Genomic DNA, 17,382 nt, shown 5'->3' on the forward strand with positions numbered 1-17,382 from the left:
AGGAAAAATTTCAAAAAAGAATATTATAGTTTAACATTCATGAAATATTGCATTAAAGTCTTGCTTACTAGAATGGGCATTTTTGAAGCTAGAAAGTCAGCTCATATTCAGCAAATGGTGATGATGAAGATGGTGCTGGAGAGGATGGAGAGAGCGCAAAGTGTTAAGAAACGTAGAATCAGGATTTGATTTTCTTGCTAGAGGAGGGGAGGTCACCACTGAAGTTGATTTCCTGAAAAAGGTATCAAGGGTTTTGGGCACAACCTTTTTCTTTTTATCATCATAAATGGCCTTATAGCAGCTGATGTTCTCACTAACTGTGCCATAAACCTTTGTAAACAGCTCCATGTTTGCATCTTGCTCTTCAAGCTTAGCAAATCCTCCTTCAATGAGAGGAAAGCCTTCAGGTAACTTTTTTTTTTTTTTTTTAAAGACAGAGTCTCACTCTATTGCCCTGGAGTTGAGTGACATGATGTCATCATAGCTCATAGCAACCTCAGACTATTGGACTTAAGAGATCCTCATGCCTTAGCTTTCCAAGTAGTTGGTGGCACTACAGGCTCTGGCCACAATACTGGGCTTTTTGTTGTTTGTTTTTAGTAGAGATGGTGTCTGTCTGTTGCTCAGGCTGGTCTCGAGCTCCTGAGCTAAGCATATATCCATCTAAGCCTCCCAGAGTGCTAGGATTACAGGTGTGAGCCAATGCACCTGGCCCAGTTAATTCTTTTGTTGTAAACTTTCTTGGATCGTGGCCAGGTGCAGTGGCTCATGCCTGTAATCCTAGAACTTTGGGAGGTTTAGGAGGGAGGATTGCTTGAGGCCAGAAGTTTGAAACCAGCCTGAGCAACATAGTTAGACCCCCATCTCTAAAAAAAAGTAAAAAAATTAGCTGGCATGGTGGCGTGCACCTGTATTCCCAGCTATTTGTGAGGCTGAAGCAACAGGATTGCTTGGGCCCAGGAGCTTGAGGTTGCTGTAAGCTATGATGGCATCACTTCACTTTATTCAGGGCAATAGAGCAAGAATCTTTCTCAAAAAAAAAAAAGTCAATTCCCCCATCTCCCCAAAAATAAAACCCAGAAACAACTTTCTTGGCTGTACATCTTCTGATTCTTTTTGTTCTTGTGTTTCTGTTAGCTGCTTTTCTATCTGGGAGACTGGCCACTAACATAGAGATTTGTATAAATGAACTATTTCCATTATATGGATTTGTTTACCTGTGCAGAAGAAACTAGTTTCTGAATTATTAATTCAATTATTTCATTATAAAGTATCCGTTGGAGAGCCTGTTTGTAAGTATGGAAGGCAGTAAGCAGGGTTGTCCATAACCCAGGAACTGCTTGTAGTGTGAAGGTATTGAAGTTAAGGAGGTTGAAATATGAAAAGGGGAAGGTCATTAGTTTTTTCTATCCAATATCTATTTTCCTATAGTTTCTTATTGTGGTGGATTGGGAAAAAATGTCCATAAATTCTTCCCATTTCGATAATCATTGTGACTTTTCCATCTTCCCATTATCTATCCACCTCTTGGCTTGGCCATCTAATTTGGTCAATGGGACGTTAATAAACATGACATAAAACAATGCTTAAGAAGTACTAGTACATTGGGACTTGCTCTCTTGCTTCTGGGAGCTCTGAGACCATCATGGCAAAGACCACTACCTTCCTGGATAATGAGGGGAAACATGAAGAGAGGGGGTGGCACTACAGGCTCTGGCCACCCATCCCCACCTGAGGTCTTTGACACAAATTTGAGAGCATTGCATATAATCCAACCTCAGCCAAGCTCTCTCAGTACTGCCCTGCCAACCCCCCAAATTGTGAGATATACAAACTGTAACAATTAAGTTCATAAACTCATTCTAGAAAAAGTGCTACATGCCTTGTTGCTGAATATCACTAAAGTCACTTTCCAAGTACTCCCCTTTGAAAGCTCTGGACCAATGCCAGCTCCTAGTCCACGCTTCAAAGCAATTTTGGAACTCTTTTTCTAGAATGGCCATCAAAACTATCCTTATACAAGTATTACCCTTGATGTCCTTCATGTCATCAAAATGTCTTCCTTTCAACATTTCTTTTGTCTTTGGATAAAGGAAGAAGTCACTGGGGGCCAGAATAGGTGAGCAGGGAGGGTGTTCTAATACAGTTATTTGTTTACTGTCTAAAAACTCCCTCACAGATAGTGCCATGTGAGCTGGAGTATTGTCACGATACAAGATATACCTTTCTTCTGCCAAGATTTTCAGTGAAAATTTTCCTGTTTCCTATTTATGCTTTTCACAATCAGCTGGTGATTTTGATGCACAATTCAATGAATTTTTGCAATGTTTTCATCCCCTCTGCTCGTTACTGACTACCCTGACCTCTCTTTATCAGTAACTGTCTCCCCTTAGAAAAAAATGTTTACTCCATTGTACACTGCTGTTTTCTTCATGGCATTATCTTCATAAACTTGGACTAACATGTCCCTGATTTCATGTCCACTCTTGCCAAAGTGAACAAGAAATTTACTAATGTTTGTTGTTGCTCTAATTCAAGCTCTGACATTGTCAGGACCATACACAAAAACACTCAACTACCATAATGAATGCCATTCAGCAAGACACCATTACATATCAACACTAACAAAACTATGCAACGCTGATAGAACAAGGTTATAAAACTTTACCAAGCTGTTTGTACAGTGCTGCCAACATAAATGCACAGTGGCAAATTTGCAAACTTAATTGTTGTATACACCACTGAGTTCTAAGGTGGCTTGTTATACAGCAATGTCCTATTTACTTATATTTAACAAAACCCCAAATATATTTGGTTTAGCCATCTGGCTACTAAGAATACCTTTGATGTGGGCGGCGCCTGTGGCTCAGTTGGTAAGGCGCCGGCCCCATATACCGAGGGTGGCGGGTTCAAACCCGGCCCCGGCCAAAACTGCAACCAAAAAATAGCTGGGCGTTGTGGCAGGCGCCTGTAGTCCCAGCTACTCGGGAGGCTGAGGCAAGAGAATCGCTTAAGCCCAGGAGTTGGAGGTTGCTGTGAGCTGTGTGAGGCCACGGCACTCTACCGAGGGCCATAAAGTGAGACTCTGTCTCTACAAAAAAAAAAAAAAAATACCTTTGATGTGGTTTGGATGTTTGTCCCTTCCAAATCTCATGTTAAAATTTGATCCCCAGTGTCAGAGGTGGGGCTAAATGGGAGGTGTTGGGTCATGGGGATGGATCCCTCATGGGTGGTTTGGTGCCCTCCCTATTATAATGGGTGAGTCCTCACTTTATTAGTTCAGGCTACAGCTAGTTTTTAAAAGAGCCTAGCAACACCTCCTCCCTCTCTTGCTTCTTTTCTCACCATGTCACTTTGCTGCTTTCTCTTTAACTTCCACTTTGGCAGCTCCCTGAAGCCCTCACCAAAAGCAGATGGTGGCTTGATGCTTCCTGCACAGCCTGCAGAACCATGAGCTGAATAAATCTCACTTCTTTATAAATTACCCAGCCTCAAGTATTCCTTGATAGCAGCACAAAATGGACTAACACACCTTGCTATAATCTACGGTTGTAAATGGTATCTTTGTAATCTGGTTCTGGCCAATGAGGCATAAACATACACTGCTGATTGGTGTCTAGTAGTGAAGCCACCTAAAGGACTGGTGTCTAGTTGGCATGAGTCTTTAACCTTTGCTCTTCCTCTTCCTTCTTGTCTGAAATACAGGTAAAATGAAAGAAGCATATTGTAACCGTGAGATGAAAGATCTACCTAAGAATGGTAGGACACTGGAAACTTTTTCTTCCATTCTACTCAATACTATTATGAAACCAATATATAATCACCTGTACATTCATATGAATGATAAAACACAACTATAGTTCAGAAAGAAGGAGAGAACAGGAGGCAGATGAGAGGAGATGGAGGGAGGTTGGGAGGAGGGAGCCTTACGTAATATGCACAATGCAATAGTACATTTCAAAACTATTAAGAGTAGAGTGTAAATGTCTTACTACAACAAATAAGCGAGGAGATGCTTACCTTAACCAGTTTGATGTAAGCATACAGTTTGGTTTGATATAGCAAATCAGCACTTTGTATACCATAAATGCATTAATGTACACAGTTATGATTTAATAATAAAATAAAATATGACCTGGTGCTGAACAGGCATGATTAAAAAAAAAAAAAAAGAATGGTAAGACAGAAAAATAGAACATGTGTGAATCCTGATGGTGCTGTTTACCTGCTTTACCAGGCTGAGACTACTTACCTTCAGATTTTTGGTTATGTGAGAAAAATGAAATCTTTAATCCACTGGAGTTGATGATGCAAATACTAACTTAAAAAGTAAGAGAAGGGTGGCACATGTGGCTCAAAGGAGTAGGGCGCCAGCCCCATATACTGGAGGTGGTGGGTTCAAACCCATCCCAGGCCAAAAAAAAACTGCAAAAAAAAAAAAGTAAGAGAGAAGATGAAGTCACTCTTCATATTTTGCTGGCTTTGCTAACTGGGTGGATAATGGTCCTATTAATTAATCCTAAGAAAAAACAAGTTTGGAAGAAGATAACCTTTGGAAACACTGAGCTTGAAGTGGCTGTGACAGGTATGGGAATCACCATTTAGAAGGAGATTAGTAAGCCAAAGGTTTTATAATACTTATGCTTCAGAGACAGTTCTTCGTTTGAATATAATTTCAACAGCAAATTTAGTGGTAGGTAAAATTATTAGAGTGCATAGGACTGCCCAGGAAGAGTGAGAAGGAAAAGAGTCTAAAGGAAGAATCTGCGGAAATACCAGTTGTTAAAGGATGGTTGGAGCAAGGTGTTAAGAAACGCAGATAAAAGAACATTAAGAGGTTTAGACATAGACTCTGGTGAGCTTAATATAAGGATTGAACATGTCCTGATTGGATTTACCAATCAGGAGTCCACTAAGGCCCTTTCCGAGAGCAGAGTCCTTGTAGTGGAACCAGCTAAAGCTGGATTATGGTGGGTGGAGGAGTGACTGGAAGGTCTTGATAAGGAAACCATAAATCGCCTTGGCTAGTGAATGTTGTCTGCAAAGGACAAAAACTAGGGCAACTTCAGATGGGGACGGAGTAGAGAGAGCAAATTTTGTTTTCACTTTTTAAAATTTTTTTGGTTTGTAGGTAAGATTTGAAGACTACGGGGGAAGAGGCCATTGGAGAGGGAGAGTTTGAAGATAGAAGAAAACGAAATACTGTAATTGCTAAAACAAGGCCAGGCATAGGCAGGGATAGGATCAAGAACACAGGTGTGGGGATCAACCTTAAACAGAAGAATCTCCTCTTCCTGTGAGAGCATCAGTATTTCTTCTTGAGAAGGGGAAGGAGCACTTAGATCTACATGGATACATAGGAGAGACGCAAAGGGCCTGATTGCTGTAGTTTCAGCTTTTATCTACTGTCTGATCTTGATTGGAGGCATGTGAGAGATCAGGAAGGCAGAACTGGCGACTTCTCCTGTGAGTATTAAACCATGGCAGGAATTCCAAGCCAGCTGCTGTCAGCTTTTGAAAATATTCACTATTCTCAAATTAATACCTACATACTACAGTGCTACTTAATCATTAATATTTCAAATGCTATGGATTAAAACCAAACAAAATATCTTGTGACACCAACTGATCATTAACCTATAGTTTCTAAAATGATCAATCTTCTCCCAGAAGATAAATCTTATTCTCATAGCACAGAGTTATAGAAGAACTGGAATACGTTTAACTAGCTCATATTTATAAAGTAATTGTTCTGAAAAGGATAAAATATTTTGTGTTAATAGAGAATAGAAAAACATGTTCAGAACATATTGACATTTTGTTTAGGAACAAAATATGAAATTAGAATGAGGCAGGGTGGGAAGAAAATTGAGCTGACAGGGCCAGCTGACTTCAGGGACAAATCTTTGGCATCATGTTAGAGGACTTTTCCAATGCCTGAGCACTAGTAACTTTATCACTTCAAATTAAAGTACAGGTGGGCATAGACTGTTGGATAAAGCTAAAATAAAGGTATATTCAATCTACAATAAAGGTAGATTTGCAAGGTATCTGTCAAAAATTATACTAACATGGGATAAATGAACATATTATTTGCATTTTGCAACATAGTTTTCTCAGTACTTGATTTTTACAATGAGTAGTAATAAAATGATTGTTTTTTTCTTTTCATTGGGGTGTCTGATATGTTACAGACCATGTGCCATCTGGCAAATACTTCTTTTAGATGTATATTCTATTTTATCCCACAAGATGAACTGCAGTGGTTTCTTTCTTCCTCTTTTCTATCTGGAGGATGGATACTTGCTTGGCCCTGGCACCATCTGACCTCTGCACTTACCAGCTTCATGATTCCTTGATTCCTCAAGCTTTTGTGATCATCTATCAAATGGTGTTAATGATACCAATCTTCTAGGGTTGTTGTAAGTATTCAATGTGTTAACTAATTTAAATTCCTTCCAACAATGCCTGTCACATTGTAGGCACTTTCCCAAAAGGAAAGCAAGAAAGTCAAGTAACATTAAATATGGTGATAATGTTTTAGTATTTAGTTTAGTAAACTTTAATAAATATTCTAAATATTTTATAATGCAGACCTCCACAAAACATAGTTGTAAGTTGCCACACCTTGGAAATTCTATCCCGGTTTTTGATACTGTCCTCTCTCAGTATCCATGGTAGATTGGTTCTAGGACCTCCTGAGGATCCCAAAATCTGTAAATGCTCAAGTCCCTGATATAAAATGGTGCAGTATTGGGTGGTGCCTGTGGCTCAAGGAGTAGGGTGCCAGCCCCATTTACCAGAGGTGGCAGGTTCAAACCCAGCCCTGGCCAAAAACAAACAAACAGACAAACAAAAACTGCAAAAAAAAAAAAAAAAAAAAGGTGCAGTATACAGTCTATACATATCATTCTACCTATTTTAAATCATCTCTAGATTACTTGTAAAACTTAATGCAAAGTAATTGTTACATAAATGATTATTATACTGCATTGTTTAGGAAATAATGGCAAGAAAAAAGTCTATGCATTTTAAGGACAAATATAGCCATCCTTTTCTTCCCTGAATATTTTGACTGAGCTCGGTTGAATCCATGTAGACTCCACCGTTAGAAAGGGCCAACTATATTTGATGAAGTCAAATTTTGGAGTCTAAAACTTACAACAGGCATCAAAAGCAAGCATATAAGTGTAATCAACCCCAACTTTCTTTTTTTCTTCTTTACTTTCTTTCTCACTCTGTTTCTTTTGTTTTTCACAAATGTTGGTGATGGTTTTGTGTGCACATTTTAAGTGTCCAAACAAAGGGAATACTTCTTAGCTGCTTTTGAGTTTTTAAAATTTACATATTAACTGGATCCAAAGCTGATAGTAAATTTCATCCAAAAAGAAGGCAAATAGCATATATTCTACATGAAAAAGATATGCGAAAGAAAGACTAATGTATAAAAACTAATGTAATAATAAATTGATTATCTGAGCACAGATCAATACCCTTAATGATTACTAAATGCAAAGGAAATGAAGTGAAATTGAATGATTATGTTATAAAACTCCCTAATGCAATTATTTATTTCCTTTCCTTTAGCTTTCAAGCTACATTTTTCTTTCATGTCTTAGACTTATTTTGGTTTGTAAAGAAGAAAACAATCTTTTGAGGATGCCTTGAATAGGCATTTTCTCTATATGTCCACTAGATGGCAGGTAGAGGATTCTGAAAGCCTTTCAGAAACCATCACTTTTTTTTTTTTTTAAGCATACTATAATAGCATTTATATAAAGTTCAAAAATAGTCAAAACTAATTGGGTCAGAAGTTATGCCAGTGACTGCCTATGGGAGAAGGTAGTGACTGGATAGTTTTCTGAAGTCCTAGGAATATCCTATTTATTCTTTAAGTTGATTTATTTTTTTAAATTGACATAAAAATTTTTATGTATTTATTGTGCACAAGATAATGTTTTGAAATACATATACATCATGGAATTGTTAGCTTTATTTAATTAAAAATGAACTACCTCAAATAATTATAATTTTGTGAGGATACTTACACTTAGCACTTTTCAAAAACGTACTATATTGTCTTTAACTAAAGTCACCAAAGTCACCATGCCATATACAATAGTTCTTTTGAAGTTATTATGTCACCCATTTTTCTTTGCAGTACTAGAAAAGAAAACAGATTTGGTTTTAAGTGTGAAATATTAGAAATGAGACTCTCCCTTCCCCAAAGTCTCCTACACAGAGCTGAAAAAAAGAAAAAAGAAAAAAAAAAAAGGACTGGTAAAACTGGTAGTGGGATATAGAGTTTCTAATAAGACTTTTCATGTTTTATCTGTTAGAGATTAAAACAGCCTTTTGTGTATTCATTTTCTTTATTGTAAATTTGTTAAATTAAAATGCAGCAACGTGTTTGTACTTCATCATGTATTTTGATGTAAAATATTCAATTTTTTCCCGCTCCTTTAGACATGTACAATCCAAAATTGTGTGTTTTTGTATATATTCTCAATCATTTTATTTCCTCACAATGGAAACTTCTGTGGATCTAACTGCAAGGGGCAGTTAGTTAGATATTACATTGCAAATTGCAATCAATTTCTTTCTTTTTTTTAATAATAAAAAGAGACAATAGGAAACTAAAGAATTTTAAAGAAATTCTTTTTTGGTTTTCCACAGTTTTGTTTAGCAGTTTTTTTCCCTGGCCCTAAGTCAAGTTGAATTAACTGAATTTTCTGCTTTGAACATTTGTATCTTCCCCCTGAAGGACCAAGGCTCTGGAACATGCAAAGGGCCAATCTCTGTCACAGAGGGGTTCATTGCAGTGAAGGGCGTGTTCTGCGAAGACAAACAGGTCTCACAGATAGTTGCCAAGGGCACCGAATACATCTTTGCATTACACGTTGAACTAACGTGCTCATATCACCTGTTTTTATTGCCTGCCTCATAAATGACTGTAAAAGTTTGCAAATCTTGCAGAGACCTGGGCAATCAATACTTCAGCAGGAAATCTACAAGGGTGGGGAATCTGGGGAAAAGAAGAGATCCAGCCTAGTAGTTTGCCTATTGGCACAAGAACCATACCTTGACACTGGAAATCGTGAAGTGTTCGATTTTCACAGTGCTCAATTACATGCGTAACAAAGGCAGAGCGGTTTTCAATTTAGACGCTCAATTTGAAATCTTGGCTTTGCTTTTTTATTAACAGGTTAAGGGAGACTGGGAACATTTCCGTGGCCTTACTTACATGAATTTACTGTGGTGTTTTTGATCTGTAACTTGAGCGCAAAATAAAGACTAATTTTTATCTGGGTCAATTTGGGGCCAACTGGAGTGGTCAGTACCAAAGGCCATGCCTGCAGCTTTACTGTTTTCAAACTCCTGACCCTCAGTGGGCAAGGCAAATGTCTGGACCAGCCTTCCTCTCTCCTTCCCTCCTTCCAACCCTCCCTCCCTCTCTCCTTTCCTCCCTCCCTCTTTCCTTCTCTCCCTCCCTCTCTCCTTACTCCCCCTCTCTCCTATTTAGGATCTACACAGTGATGATAGGGTTGGAAGAACAAACCAATCCTCGTGCCACGTTCGATAGGCTTGTTCTATTCATCTATTTTCTTGTTTTAGCATGTTAAATTCAAGTCTTTAAAATGTGAGAGCCCCACGGAATGTCCAGCAAATCGTATAACAGAGGATGGTTCCAAAGGCCCAGGATCCGAGTCAGTCTGCTATTGCTCCAGGCCCAGTGTGGAGAGACCTCGCTGGAGGGGACTGTGCAGGCTCTGAGGAGATGAAACGGGCCCTCATCCCCTCTCCCCGGCGCTGGAGTCGGCAGCTTTACAGCTCGGGCGATCTGCGCCCTCGCTTTGGGTTGCGCCAGGGAGCTAAAGGACTGTGCTCTCCCAGAAAGAGGCGGGGCAACCAAGACAGCGGCCACCAGAAACAGCCCGCAGCCCTGCGGGAGGCCTGGATGGCTTAGGGCTGAAATTGCCCCCATACCCACCCCCACCCTCGCCTTTACTCTCAGCCCGCCCGCCAGCTTTCTCACCCACCCCTGCCCCCCAGTGCCCGGAATCCCCGGCCTTCCCTTCTGATGCATAAAACATTCAGTGGCCTCCAGGGAGTTTTGGAAATTCTGGCGGAGGTAGTTTTTTCAGTCGTTTCGCTCCCCGAGTCAAACAAGATTCGGTAGGTTGGGTTGGGCGCGCGTTTAGCACAGCTCCAGACTCAATTTCATCAGAGTCCCTGCGACCCCTTACCGTTCGCGGTGTTTTATATATAGGTGGCTTTGAAGGTATCACTGGGCTTTGCGCAAATTTAGAAAAGAACAGAATGAGAACTCTGTTAGCTTTCAATTTTTTTTTTTTACTTTTATTTCTCCCCTCCTGCGGGTAAGTGTAAGCAAGAGTGGGTAGTTACGCCTATTGGCTGAGTTGGCGCGCGGCTGTGCAGGACCCTGACACCGCTGCCACCGCCGTTCTGGACCAGGGATGGGTTCCGAACGTGGTCAGCAGAGGTGGCAGCGGTTCCAGCAATGCCTCGGCAGGAAGAGGACACTTCCCATTCGTGTGCAGCGATGGTTTTAAGTACAGAACGAGGGGCGGGCAATTGCCCTCGGAAACAGGGTCTCTGGAGGCTTAAGTCAGAAGGACCTTTTTCCGGAGTTGGCGCGCGTCTACCCGCGCGCTCAGAGTCCTGAGTTTTCTGCCCAAGGCCACACTACCTTTAATTAATAGTATTGCAACGTTCGGGGGGGAGAACCCTGAGTTCTTATCAAGACAATCTAGGTGGCGTTGGGAAGCAGAAGAAAGGTGTAAAAGAAGATTAATTACCAAAGTGAAAAGGAAAAACACAGGATAAACGAGATATTTAATAGAAAAGTGGAGGAAAGGATTTTTTATAACACACTTTGTGTTTAGTTTTACCTTAAATGAGCAGATGCAACATAAATACATGTTTATAATGTTCCTCTAACCACTAAGTAGCAAAATGTGTACCTTCTATCTCCTGAGAACGTTGTCCTGAGAAATCATCCCGATCTCCTCCCACTCCCAAGCATCAGGGAACAACTCTCCATAGAGCACATTTTTCATCTTCAGCAGCTTAAAGGCATGCCATGGAGAATCGTAATAAATTAGGTTCAAGAACAATATCAGTGATGCTCTACAACTTGGTCGTTTGGCATTGGTGTATGTAGTGAAAACTGCCACGCTCCATAGTGGACCCAACTCCTTGTACCTTTCTCTGAGTTCTCGAAGTAGCTCCTTCGTTCATGCATCTGAAACCACTCTATTTTTGCTCCTGATACAGGAGGACTGGCCGCATTACATAAACTCTCCTCACGGATTTTTTTTTTGAATTGAACAAATGCAATGCCTCTCTTTGATAATAGCTAAGACTTCACAGAGTTTAATTCCTTGACTGCACGACCGTTTCATAATTATCCCATTGTTCGTGCTGATAAAATTCTCTCACAAAGGTTCTGCATATTGTGTCAAAATAATTTTGAGCACAGAAAATGTGGTTATTTCCTGGCAGATTAGAGATTCTATCACCCATCAGTAATGAATTGATCACCACTGACCTTGCGGATTAACAGTGAAATAAACCTAGATTATTGAATTAAAAAGATTTTTCCTCCATTGAAAACAAGAGATGTTAAGTGTCAGTGAAATGTCAGTGACGGGGATGGAGGTTTTTATCTCCAGACTGTCACTGTGTTGTGGAATCTATACGTTTACATTCTGGCATGGCAGAAGACAACCTTCACTATTCAAATATCTGGAAATACTTTAAAAGACAATGTCCACAGGTGATCTGTCAGCAACACACCGATGAACGATTTACATAATAATAACAGCCCATTCATTGTAACTGCTTCACATCAGCTGTGTCTGGGCGGTTTCCCGGGAGCGACGTGAACTGAGGCCACTTTCTGGACTCGGTTTGCCCATCCCGTGGGCGGCGATGACCCAAAGAATGTGTTTTGCTCAAGAAAGTGAATTTAAAGAAAATAGTATATGATCTCTTTCCTTTGTTCTTATTTCTAAAACATCCAACTACTTGTTTTTAAAAGAGCCTTTCAGCAAGATATCCAGGAGGAAACTGAGAAAGTTAAGTAAATCCTATCTAAAAAGAAAAAACACCTAGCCCTTTGATCTCCTGGCATCGTTATTACAGTCTTAAAATAACAGCCAACCCTCTGGTCGGAAAAGAAAAACCTTATGGATTAAGTAACTATTTATCTCATGAGGATAATTACTTGTTTGACCTGAAGTTATTCATTCCTGAAACCACTAAGTTAAATTGTTGAGATATTTTTAAAAGCCACAGCTCTGCCTATATTGCTGGGGAACAGACGCCTGATGGAGATGAGCAGAGCTGCTGGGGAGGGGTGGGGAAGGTCAGGGCAGCATGTTTTCAAGTCGCAAGGAGCCTGGAGTAGGGGAAGAAGAAAAGGGAAGTTCCCCGCAGATACATATGTAACGAGGTACTTAAACTGAGATCACCCGCAGGTGGAACGGCCCGCAGCGGAAAATCAGTCTTCCCAGAACTCTCAAAGCAAGGCGGTCAGGGGCATCGGGGTAAATGGAAGCCCAGCGGCCCGCGGTGCGGACTGAAGAAGTGGTTACAGCCTCCCCTGGCGGTGTGGCTTCAGCTGTGCCCCTGGAAACCCATTTATTCCCTTTTAAGATACTTCCGGCCCTTTTCTGGACCTCATTGGCTCAGAATTGGACCCGCATTCTGGGGTCAGCAGGCTTCTCCAGCCAGAGTTGACACCGCCCAAGACCAGGCGTGACCTGGGGCTGGAGAGGGGGACAGCGCCCGCGTCCCAGTAGGGGCGCTTTGGCCCCGGGCTGCGGACGCGGAGCCCCGCGGGGCGGCTCTGCCGCTGGAAGCGGCTCCCCGGGCTGTGCGCCTCTCTCGGGTGTGGGAATGTTGGTTTGTGGCCGGTGGCAGGTACCTCTGGGCGGCCTCGCGGAGGCCCCGAGGGCCGCTGTGGTCCAAGGAGACCGGGGTTTGGTTCTAGCTGGCCCGCCCGCCGGTCGCCCTGGGGCCTTGGGAACAGGGAAATTAGCACGCCGGGGCAGTGGCCTCGCTGCTTTCAGTTTTCATTGAGACTGCTGGTTACTGTTTAACATCCCCACCCACGTTTCAGTTTGTTTAGTAAATCGATCAGACTGTGTGTGAGAGTCAGGCCGCTGCCCTGTCGCCATTGAGCAAAGCTAATATTCTCCCAGCATATGGTCTAAAGTCTTTGCTAGAGACCGGGGAAAACAAACAAACAAACAAACAACAAAACCCTTAAGCCTGCTCTCCCAGATCACCTAGCCCCACCCCCATTTCCCACCTCCCAACTTTCAGCAAACTTCCCAGGCTCGGAAAAGTGCGGCGCAGGACACTGCTGCTGGGCTGGGTGGGGGGACCCGCCGCCGGGAGATGCGGCGCCTGCAGCGCAGCTGATTGCGACGCGGGAGTTCCGGGAGCCGCTCGGCGCAGGTAAGTTCCTCTGCCCGCGCCCGGCGCCCGGGGCTGACCGCGGTCCGCCCGCCCCGCCAGGCGGGGGTCTGGCTGGAGGAGTCTCGGTTCCCCTCGGGCGGCTGGAGGAGGAGCGGCCGCGCGGGAGGGGCTGCGCCTTAGGACCCCTAGGCCAGGCAGTGTTGAAAGCAGATACCCCGAGGCCTCTGCAGCCCTGCGGTGGAGAGAAGAAGAAAAGGCTGGAGGGGAGGAAGTGGAAGTGGGTGCAGGGAGAGTTGTGCAAGTCGTTCACTCTGGAAAAGGAAAAAAAAATTGTATCTGTTTGGGTGCAGAGAAAGCTTTCCTAGTTGTAGCTGGTCACGTGAGCCCCAGGTTACTGGAGGATGGGGGTTTAGTGGAGTTATTTTGTGGCCTGGGGCAAGGCCAGGGCACGTGGATGTCCGTGAATCCTGTAGGTTTGGGGGTGGGGGTGGTTGGATGGTGTTTGGTCCTGCAGCATCACCCAATGGCTTTTTTGCTCAGGTCTCAGCTTGAGTTTCCTCCCATAGAGACATTTTGGGACAGGGCATCTTCGGTGATGCTGTGCTGTTGGGAGAGATTTGATAGTATTTGACTCATCTTAGTTCCTTTGGGATGGACTGTCCTTTGGAAGCTCAGTTAACGCGTACCAGCTAAGTAATAATGATTCTGTGTATAACGGAGTGTAGTTTGCGCTTCATCCCTGATGCGCGTACTCAGAACTGAGGCCGGGCGGCCTCGCCAACGTGCAAGGCCGGCTTCACCAGCTCGCACTTGAGGCCAAGAGCTGGCACAGGCAGAAGACAGAAGCTGAGAACGTCATGGGGTGTCCTCAAAACCGAACACTTCATTGATACCCACACTTCCTGTTTTAGTTTTTACTTTTCCCGCACTTTCCCGTTCATTTTGCAGGTTTCTTCTCTCTTCGAAAGCATTTATTCATCGTAAAAATATTCTTCCTCTCCAGCTATCAACATTTTTCCATTATAGTCCTCCTGTCCCCACCCTCTCACCACACCTCACTGTTTTCATGTCCTGTGTAGACTCTCAGTCAAGCCACCTGATCTGCTGTGAGTTTGAAATAGGTGACCAAGTAGTGCTGGGCTCCTTCCTGGTACGTCCTGGGGCGTGGAGCAGGAAAGGGAGGAGGTGGTGAGTGCTGGTAAACTACTCATTTTTCACTTTTCTAAGTGGAGTGGAAATTGAGAACCATTTGTCTTCTGGTTTCTCCTTCCTCCTAAGTTCCATCATGGGCCTACAAATAGGGATATGTTCCCAACATGCTTTATTAAGGGACAACCCTTTATTAAAGCATGTCTATTGAAATCTCATGCATGTTTTATTCTGTAAAACATGGTTATACGGAAATCTCATGCATGTTTTGTTCTATAAAACATGTGGTTGTACGCATATGGCATAGCACAAATTAATTTTAATGAATATTAAGATTTTGTAGTACTTCTCATGCAAACAACTATTTTTGAGTGCCTTCTTTCTTTTGAAAATTCTTATTTCTATGAATTCTAAAAGTTATACTCATAAAGCAACATAAAAATTATTGTAAGATATGAAGTAATTCCCCCCTCTGTATTCCACACCATGTGTTCATTTGTACAACCTCTGTGGATGTTTGGGTTTGTGCCTCTCCAGTTTCTATGTGTATAATAAAATTTTTTCTTTCATTGTTTTAAAAATTGAGTAATGGTTCATATACAAGTATTCTGAAATTTATTTTTTATTTATTGTTTTTCAAATACTTCTCTGTCAATATATAGAGATCCTTTTTAATGTAACTGTTCAATGTAACCAGCCAATATCCTCCAGAAAATACACTTGGATATTTTAGTTTCTTAGTATTACAAACAAAGATGTAGTAAAAGTCTTTATACATTATCTTGCATGGGTATGGCTGAGGATTTGTTCTGAGAAGAGAGTGCTGGCTCCAGGGAGATGTTCACTTTAAATTTGATAGATACTGCAAAGAGCCTTCTCAGGTACCCACAGTGTATTTACCATGCTTGTGGTAAGTGGATAATGATGATCTGCTTAAAATGTTGCCAATCCATTGTTGAAAGATTAATTCCTCGTTGTTGGAATTTAATATTTGGAAATCGTGTAAATTAATCCTGGAATATCTGAATTGAGGAGTTTGAAAATTTTGCTTTAAAAATATACTAAGATGGGAAGATCATTAAATGCATTTCAAAATACTATCTTACTTTGCATTTGTAGAAGACACTACTTCATTTGTTATTTTTACTAAATTATTTGTATATATTTGCCCCAGGAGTAGAGTGTCATAGCATCCGAGCTATGAGATACTAGTACATGCTAACTAAGAATTTCTGTATTGCAAACATGTGAATCATGGTTGGTCAGTGGTTACTGTTGTGATTTTATGGTTCTTTTGTTTGTTTTTGAGATAGAGTTTCTCTTTGTCACCTAGGGTAGAGTGCATCATAGCTCACTGAAGTCATCATAGCTCATTGAATCCTCAAACACCTGGGCTCAAAGAATCCTCCTTCCTCAGCTTCCCAAGTAGCCGGGACTATAGATGTGCACCACTGTGCCCAGCTGATTTTTCTATTTTTTGTAGAGGCAGGCTCTTGCTTTTACTTAGGCTGGTCTCGAACTCTGAGCTCAAAGGATCCCTCTGCCTCAGCCTCCCAGAGTGCTAGGATTACAGGTATGAGCCACCGTGCCCTGCCCAATTTTATCGTTCTTGGCTAAATGTTTGTCACCTTTATAAAAGAGGATTCACAACCCTGGGACAGTACCATTTAATAAGGTACCATAGCTTTGGGTCCTTTAAAAACTATAGATACAAAAGAAACAGCTAGGTCTACAATGATGCATCCTTGCAGAGTTACTTCTGTCTTCTCTCTTCATTGGAATTTACACCTGTTGTACCTGTTGTTATTAGTCCTGTACATAAAGAATGCTTCAAATATGGCTCATACTCATACTATTATATTTATAAGAATCAAAAAAAAAAATGGCAAAGAATGGTGGCTCACATATGTAATTTTAGTATTCCAGGAGATTGCAGTGGTTGGATGGCTTGAGCTCAGGAGTATAAGACTACCCTGAGCAAGAGTGAGACCCCATATCTTTAAAAAAAAAAAAAAAGGTAGAAAGAAAAAGAAAAGAAAAATTAACTGGGCATTGTGGCACACACCTGTAGTGCTAGCTACTCGGGAGGCTGAGGCGAGAGGATTGCTTGAGCCCAGGAGTTTGAGGTTGCTGTGAGCTCTGATGCTATGGCACTTTACTCCTGGGGCAACAGAGTAAGACTTTTCTTTTAAAAAAAGAGAGATAGAGGGCAGTGCCTGTGGCTCAGTCGGTAAGGCGCCAACCCCATATACCGAGGGTGGCGGGTTCAAACCCTGCCCCAGCTGAACTGCAACCAAAAAGTAGCCGGGCGTTGTGGCGGGCGCCTGTAGTCCCAGCTACTTGGGAGGCTAAGGCAAGAGAATCGCTTAAGCCCAGGAGTTGGAGGTTGCTGTGAGCTGTGTGAGGCCACGGCACTTTACTGAGGGCCATAAAGTGAGACTCTGTCTCTACAAAAAAAAGAGAGAGATAGAGAGAATTAAAAACTATGTATTTTAGCTAATTCTTATTGGATACTTAATATGTGTGAGATACTATTCTAAGCAATTTACATGCATTTTCTTTTTTAGATTCTTGAAGCAATAAATGAAATTCATATTAATATTATTCCCATTTTACACATGGGAAAAATGAAGTAGAGAGAGAAATTAAATAATTTAATTAAGGTCACACATCTACAAGACAGAGTAGGGATTTCAAGTGCAAGTGCTCTTGCTCTAGGTCATGAGAAAAGGCTATTTCACATAGACCTTGGGTTGCTCACTGCACAGAGATGCTTAATTCATA

At 41.8% G+C, this 17,382-nt stretch overlaps 1 protein-coding gene across 2 annotated transcripts in view; it reads left to right on the plus strand.

Annotated features, from left to right (window-relative positions):
* Positions 1 to 13,189: 13,189 nt before the first annotated feature.
* HNF4G (hepatocyte nuclear factor 4 gamma) overlaps positions 13,190 to 17,382 on the plus strand; it is a 137,543-nt gene continuing 133,350 nt past the window's right edge. For both annotated transcript variants that reach the window (XM_053559455.1, XM_053559456.1), the window contains exon 1: positions 13,190 to 13,488. The gene's annotated coding sequence lies outside the window, so the exon portion shown is untranslated. The remainder of the gene's footprint in view (positions 13,489 to 17,382) is intronic.

This window comes from Nycticebus coucang, chromosome 13 (genome assembly GCF_027406575.1).
Source record: "Nycticebus coucang isolate mNycCou1 chromosome 13, mNycCou1.pri, whole genome shotgun sequence".
Lineage (NCBI taxonomy): Eukaryota > Metazoa > Chordata > Mammalia > Primates > Lorisidae > Nycticebus > Nycticebus coucang.